Source organism: Arvicola amphibius, chromosome 7 (assembly GCF_903992535.2).
Source record: "Arvicola amphibius chromosome 7, mArvAmp1.2, whole genome shotgun sequence".
In the NCBI taxonomy this organism is placed as follows: domain Eukaryota; kingdom Metazoa; phylum Chordata; class Mammalia; order Rodentia; family Cricetidae; genus Arvicola; species Arvicola amphibius.
The window spans coordinates 31,501,680-31,509,164 of record NC_052053.1 but is presented as its reverse complement, the minus strand read 5'-3'; the positions used below and the strand labels follow the sequence as shown (position 1 = coordinate 31,509,164).

The window sequence follows — 7,485 nt, the reverse complement described above, 5'->3', positions numbered from 1 at the left end:
CCGGGAGCCCAGGCTGGGAGCCGAGCGAGGCGCCGGGAGTCCGCCGGCCGAGACCGCGTAGGTGAGCCGGGCGAGCTCTGCGGGGCGGCCGCGTGCGTGCGGGGCTGCAGAGCCGGGACTGGGAGGGGCGAGAGGCTGCGGCGGGCGCTGCGCTACAGCCGGCGGAACCCAAGCCGCGACTCTCCGAGCCGCAGGGGAGCGCAGTTGCCCACAGCTGGAAGTGCCGGGCCGAGCTGGGAGGGTCTCCCGGGGACTCCGCGGCTGGAGGCCACCGCTGAGGCTGGGGAGCGACCGCACGGCCAAGTGCGAGCCGGCTTCCGCCCGTCCCTCTGCGGCGCTTCATCCCGGTAGGCGGGAGCCGCCGCTCCCCCTGCGCAGCGCTTTACTTTGGCTGTTAAATCACTAACCAACACATTGGTTAGTTGTTACCCAGGCTTCGGTGAAGCTGGGTCGGCGGGGCTGCCCTTACTCCAGGGGGGCATACGTAGTAAGTCTGCACGGGTCTGTGCGTCCTGGGGTGTTGTGGGGTGAAGGGGTGCTGCCCACCTCCCGGTGACTGGTGGTCAGAGTGATGAAGCGGGAAGAGTAGTCCAGAGTGGTGTTTAAATTTCAGTTCACTTACTAGAGCTGTGACCTTGAGCAAGCTCTTTAACTTCTCTGAGCCTGTTTCCTCCAGGATAAAATAGCCGTTATGGTCATCTGATGGCCTTAAATTATTTGGTGCTCATGAGGTACCTAGCATGCTTGAGGGTTTTTCTCCATGTTTATCCCTCAGGTGTTAACGTATTCCGCACTTCATGTCTCCAGAGGTCCCTGCATCTTTCTGAATAGAAGACATCTAGGGGGAAAGTGATCGTGTCTGTGCCTGGGAGGGGTGGGCACCATCCTGACTCTCTGATGGTGGCAGTGGCAGTTGTAGGGTCGGGCTGCCTGGGAGGGGTGGGCACCATCCTGACTCTCTGATGGTGGCAGTGGCAGTTGTAGGGTCGGGCTGCTCTAGCAGCCAAGATGAAGAGGGTCAGTGCAGATGTCCCCCTTGAAGAAAGTCGTAATCACCCAGCTCCTGCCACTCTGAACTGTCGGAATTCGTTCCTTAGGGTTAGTTTGGTGACTTGGAAGTTGCCTCATGCCGTGTAGGAATTGACTGGGTCCTCCAAATGAAGTGGGAGGGTTGCAGCTTCCGCTGTGGAAGGTGTCACCCCTATGAGCTCCCAGGACAAGTGCTCTCTTCGGAAGGCACATTAGCTCTTTCTGCACCAGGCTGGCACTTTTGGTCAACAGAGGTGATACCTTATCTTCAGTCTTATCTTTGAAGGAAATGAGAGGAGCAAAGGAGAAGGAAAGAGGAGAGAGGGAAGGAGAGAAAGAGATAGATGTGGAGAGATCTCTTCCAGTTAGTCTACCCCTCAGCAGACCCTCTGGGTGCACTGGACTGCAAGAAGTCCAAGCCATCCCAGCAGATAGGGAGTGGGAGGGTTTCCGTGACGGAAGAAGGCCTGTATTACCCAGGTGCCACCAACACCGCGGAGGATTAGCTCAGCTCCTGAGGTAGATAAACTGTCTCAAGTGTAGGTGATTCGGAGGCCTGTTCTCAAGAAGTAGTTTCAATTCTGGGCAGCTGAAAATAGGACTGTGTGTGTTGTCCTCCAGGAGTAAGTCTTCCCCAGAGTGTGGACAGTCCGGGTACCAGCCTGTCAGGGCCGTGGCGTGTGTTGCCAGCTCTCGGTCACGGCTTCGTTCATCCACGTTTCGTCAATGCCCAACACACACCAGAGTCTCTGCCAGGAGTGAGGGTGGAGGCTTTGAGGAAATGTATGTGCAGGTGATAAGAGAATTAAATTTTCCTTACAGTTCTTGTCGTTGGCCATGTGCTTTTGGCCAGAATGGGCAGCCTACCCCTAGAGCAACCTTAGCAGATGATCTGAGGGTGTGCTGGCTTTTGCTAGATATTCTTCTGAGCTGGGGTGGGGCTCATCTTCCCAGGGCTCTGCATCTAATACAATCGGAAATCTGCAAAGCGAAGGCCAAGTAAAGGGTGGGCACCCGGTCATAACTCCTGCAAATTCAGATTCTAGTAGGAAAGTGGAGGGTGTTGCTGGGGGACAGGAAAGGAACTGAGTGTGGTATAGCAGAAGACCGGGGCACCCTGTGATGGACACCTTATAGTGTCACTAAGAGTCATGGTCCCGTTTGTTAGACATGAAACCAGGAAAAGGCTTTGTAAGCTCTCTGCATGCCCCTTAGGATGAGTGACAGTTTCTATGGATCGCTGTCATTAGTGAGCGATAATGGTTCATTCCCTTGGAGGAGTTCCAGGAGGGGCCTGAGTCGTTGAAATCTCACAGATGAATTTGGTCTTCCGCCGATCCACCCTAGCCCAGGGCCTCCTCAGTCCTCCTGAGAGCACTCCCTTGCTCAAAGCCATGGCTCGGTTTCAGCATTGTTACCTGCCTTCAAACTAACAGGCCAGGGCTTGGTGAGCATGCAGGTAGTGGTAGATCCTGGACTGGAGAGCGGGCTTCCTGGTACTGAGTTCAGTGCACAACTTTAGTGACGGGTGTTGAGCACTGCTTTGAAGTCATTTTCACCGAGGTGCTAGGCGGCTGATGGTCTCCGTTTCCACTGGACATGGTGGATATTAGTGGGCATTCAGTGTTTGGCTGCAGGGCCAGGCACGCAGCTTCCCACAGTCCTCTCTCCTCAGGACCTAGTTAGTCCAGAAGCTGGAAGAATGAGCCCTCACTGGTCCTGGAGAAAGCAGGTGGGGAGGGCCAGCTCATTCGGGTCTGTTTGTTAGGATCACTGTGCAGCCGTGGAGGGGGTGTGACAGTGATTCAAGCCTCAGGAAGAATTCATCCCACAAAGCACCTACTGTGCGCCGCACACAGTTTAGAGTGCAGGGGATCCACGCTCCTTAAAAAAAATGAGAAAGTCATTGTCCTCATGGGACTCATGGGAACATGAGTGCCCCAGAACGAGACGAACTAATGTTTTAGCGAACATGCTGGATGCTCAGCAGTGAGGTAATAGAAGGGAGTCAGTCAGGTTAAGAGTGTTACTGGAACACCTGGTCACAGGCCTGGCAGTCTTATTGTTTCCTGCAGAGAATTGTGGCCCGAGCAGGTATGGTTTGGGGCAAAAAAGGGCAAATGTTCACTAAGAAGTCGGTTAAACATCAAATTATTTAGAGCATTTTATTTTTCTTTAAATGTGTATATGTGTTTTTATGCACGTGTGTGTGTGCTTGTATGTATGTGTACTTGTGTGCATGTGTGTAAACCTGAGGACAACCTCAGGAACCACACTATGTTTGTGAGACATGGTTCATTTTGGTCTGAGACACAGCTTGCTGGGGTCTGCCTGCCTCTACCTCCCCGACACTGTGGTTACCAGTGCACACCACTGCACCTGACTTTTTAAATGTGGGTTCTGGGTGTTGAACTCACATCCTCATGCTCGACACTCCCCCACCACCCCAACTTTTTTCTTTTTTAAACTGAATTTCTTTCTTTTTTTTTTTTTTTTAATTGTATCTCACCTTGTTCCTATAGCGACTTGCCAAACAGCGCCAGGTGAAAAGAAATGAGTGAAGGAATGTGGACAAAGGCAGTCCGGCCCATTCCTTTCATCATTTTGCTGCAGAATTGTTTAGCTTGGGCGGCAGAGAAAGAGGAAGTATGGTTGCATTACAGATATGCCCATTCACGCTCAGGACCCATTATTTGAATAGTGAGAAAATAAAATCTGAAGCCTTAGACTATTATAACCTTTTCTCTATTTTTTTTTTTTTTTTTTTTTTGGTTTTTCGAGACAGGGTTTCTCTGTGGCTTTGGAGCCTGTCCTGGAACTAGCTCTTGTAGACCAGGCTGGTCTCGAACTCACAGAGATCAGCCTGCCTCTGCCTCCCGAGTGCTGGGATTAAAGGCGTGCGCCACCACCGCCTGGCTCCTTTTCTCTATTTTAAAGAACTTTTCTTATTTGGTAGGGATAGTCCCTTCCCTAAGAATTTATATGAAATTTATCTCATGGGTTCAAAGTTTTTTTTTTTTTGTTTTGTTTTTTGTTTTTTCAAGATAGGGTTTCTCTGTAACTTTGGAGCCTGCCCTGGAACTAGCTCTTGTACCCTAGGCTGGCCTCGAACTCACAGAGATCTGCCTGCCCCTGCTTCACAAGTGCTGGAATTAAAGGTGTGTACCACCACCGCCAGTGGGTTCAAAGTCTTAATAATGCTCCTATTTTTCCTTATAAAGTTCACGCATTCATGTTTTACATTTAAGTCTACGATTAAACTGGAAATAAGTTTTGAATAAGGTGTGAAAGACTTTTTGGGTATGTATTTATGTGCCTGGTTATTTTAGTACAAGTTGTAAAAAGAACCAACATTTCCCAACTGAATTTCCTTGGGTGTTTAAAGGAAAGTCAGCCAGGGGCCAGCAGGATGGCTCAATGTGTAAGGGTGCTTGCTGCCAAGTCAGACAGCCTGAATTTAGTTCTTGGGACCTTCATGGTGGAAGGAGAGAACTGATTTTAGTAAGCTATTCTTTGACCATCAGTCAGACAGACAGACAGACAGACATGATAGAGATATGATAGATAGATAGATAGATAGATAGATAGATGATAAAGGGAGATGACAGATGTGATGACTAAAATATATTTTATCTAGTTTTAAGTATTAAATACATTAAATAAAATATGTCATAAATATAAAGATTGATTGATCCTGGAGCCCTCCAGTGTATCCTGTTGATCTAACAGCCCACTGTGTGTAAATATTACCCTGTCTTGACTGGGTCACTTTCTGTTCAGACCTTTTGAAGTGAGCAGTATAGCTGACCAGTGTTCTTCACTAATGTCATGTTTCTTTAGTCCCTTTGTCTTTCTGTGCAAATGGCAGGACCAGCTTGTCAGTGTCTACAAAAGTTCCCCTAGGGTTTCAGGTAATCTGTAAATTGGTTGACATTTTAAAAAAATGTTTGAGTCTTGCAATCTACAAATATGGTATATATATATATATATATATATATATATATATGTGTGTGTGTGTGTGTGTGTGTGTGTGTGTGTGTGTGTGTGTGTGTGTATATATATATATATATATATATATTATGATTCCCCTCCGTATGCTGTGTATATCGTTGGTTAATAAAGAAACTGCTTTGGGCCTATAGCAGAGCTATAGGGGAACAGGCCTGTGGGGAGGGAGATGACACAGACTAAACTGAATGCTGGGAGAAAGGAGGCGGAGTCAGAGAGAAGCCATGGAGCTACCACTGGAGACAGATGTGCTGAAACTTTGCTGGTAGGCCACCGCTTTGTGGTGATGCACAGATTAATGGAGATGGATTAAATTAATATGTAAGAGTTAGCCAACAAGAAGCTAGAGCTAATGGACTAAGCAGTAATTTAAATAATACAGTTTCTGTGTGATTATTTTGGTTCTGGGAAGCTGGGACGAACAAGCACCCCCCTGCAACGTGTGTGTGTGTGTGTGTGTGTGTGTGTGTGTGTGTGTGTGCAGTAACTTGTCTTTGGTTTCTATCATTAGATTTTTTTGGTAGATTTTAGAAGAAAATGGTTCTGCACACAGGGTTTTGCTGTGTTTATATCTTAAGTATTTGATTTGGGGTTTTCAGTCACTATAGAAATGTTTATTTTATCATGAAGGGATGTTGTGTTTTGTCGAAAGCTTTTTCAGCATCTAATGAGATGATCATATGGTTTTTATTTTTCAGTTTGTCTATTTGGTGGATTACGTTGACAGATTTTCATATATTGAGCCATCCCTGCATTTCTGGGGTGAAGCTGACTTGATCATGGTGGATGATGGTTCTGATGTGTTCTTGGATTCAATTTGCCAGTATTTTATTTAGTATTTTTGCATCAATGTTCATGAGTGAGATTGGTCTGTAATTCTCTTTCTTAGTAATGTCTTTGTGTGGTTTGGGTATCAGGGTAATTGTAGCCTCATAAAAAGAGTTTGGCAATATTTCTTCTGTTTCTATTGTGTGGAATCATTTGAGGAGTATTGGTATTAGTTCTTCTTCGAAACCATCTGGTCCTGGGCTTTTTTTGGTTGGGAGACTTTTGATGACTGTTCCTATTTCTTCAGCAGTTATAGGTCTCTTTAATTTGCTTATCTGGTCTTGGTTTAATTTTGGTATGTGATATTTATCCAGAAAATTGTCCATTTCCTTTAAGTTTTCCAATTTTGTGGTGTACAGGTTTTTGAAATATGACCTGATGATTCTCTGTATTTCCTCCCTGCCTGTTGTTATGTCCCCCTTTTCATTTCTGATTTTGTTAATTTGGATATTCTCTCTCTGCCTTTTGGTTAGTTTGGATAAAGGTTTGTCTATTTTGTTGATTTTTCTTGAAGAACCAACCCTGTGTCTCATTTATTATTTGTATTGTTTTCTTTGTTTCTATTTTGTTGATTTCAGCTCTCAATTTGATTTTTTTTTTCTGACATCTAATTCTCTGGGGTGAGTTTGCTTCTTTTTGTTCTAAACTTTTCAAATGTTCTGTTAATTTACTAGTTTGTGATTTTTCCAGCTTCTTTATGTAGGCATTTAGTGCTTTGAATTTTCCTCTTAACACTGCTTTCATTGTGTCCCATAAATTTGGGTATGTTGTGTGGTCATTTTCATTTAATTGCTGGTGGGAATGCAAGGTGATACAGCCCCTTTGGGTATCAGAGTGGCAGTTTCTCAGAAAATTAGGAAACAACCTTCCTCAAGACCCAGTAATACCACTTTGGGGTATATATCCAAAGGATGCACAATCGTGCCACAAGGACATATGCTCAACTATGTTCATAGCAGCATTGTTTGTCATAGCCAGAACCTGGAAACAACCTAAATGCCCTTTGACCAAAGAATGGATAAGGCAAATGTGGCATATTTACACAATGGAGTACTACACAGCAGAAAAAAATAACGACATCTTGAATTTTGCAGGCAAATGGATGGAGCTAGAAAACATTATTTTGAGTGAGGTAACCCAGACCCAGAAAGACAGTTATCACATGTTCTCACTCATAGGTGGTTTTTAAACATAAAGCAAAGAAAACCAGCCTACAAATCACAATCCCAGAGAACCTAGACAACAATGAGGACCCTAAGAGAGACATACATGGATCTAATCTACATGAGCAGTAGAAAAAGGCAAGATCTGAGTAAATCGGGAGCATAGGGACCTTGGCAAAGGGTTGAAGGGGAAGGGAGGGGAGAGAAAGGGAGGTGAGCAGAGAAAAAATGTAGAGCTCAATAAAAATCAATTAAAAAAGAAAGAAAGGAATGTTTATTTTGATATATTGAATTTGTGTTCAATGAACTTGCAAAAATTACTTCTTGTATATTGTAGCAGATTTGTGGCCGATTCATTCAGACTTTTTACAAAGAGAATCACATGCTCTGTGAATAAAAGTAGCTTTCTTTCCCAACCCAGATGTCTTTTATGTCTTTCTTGCTTCGCTGTTCTAAG

At 45.3% G+C, this 7,485-nt stretch overlaps 1 protein-coding gene across 1 annotated transcript in view; it reads left to right on the top strand.

The window, feature by feature from the left end:
• Lypd6b (LY6/PLAUR domain containing 6B) overlaps positions 1-7,485 on the top strand; it is a 160,596-nt gene continuing 153,111 nt past the window's right edge. The window contains exon 1 of the mRNA XM_038337524.1: positions 1-61. The gene's annotated coding sequence lies outside the window, so the exon portion shown is untranslated. The remainder of the gene's footprint in view (positions 62-7,485) is intronic.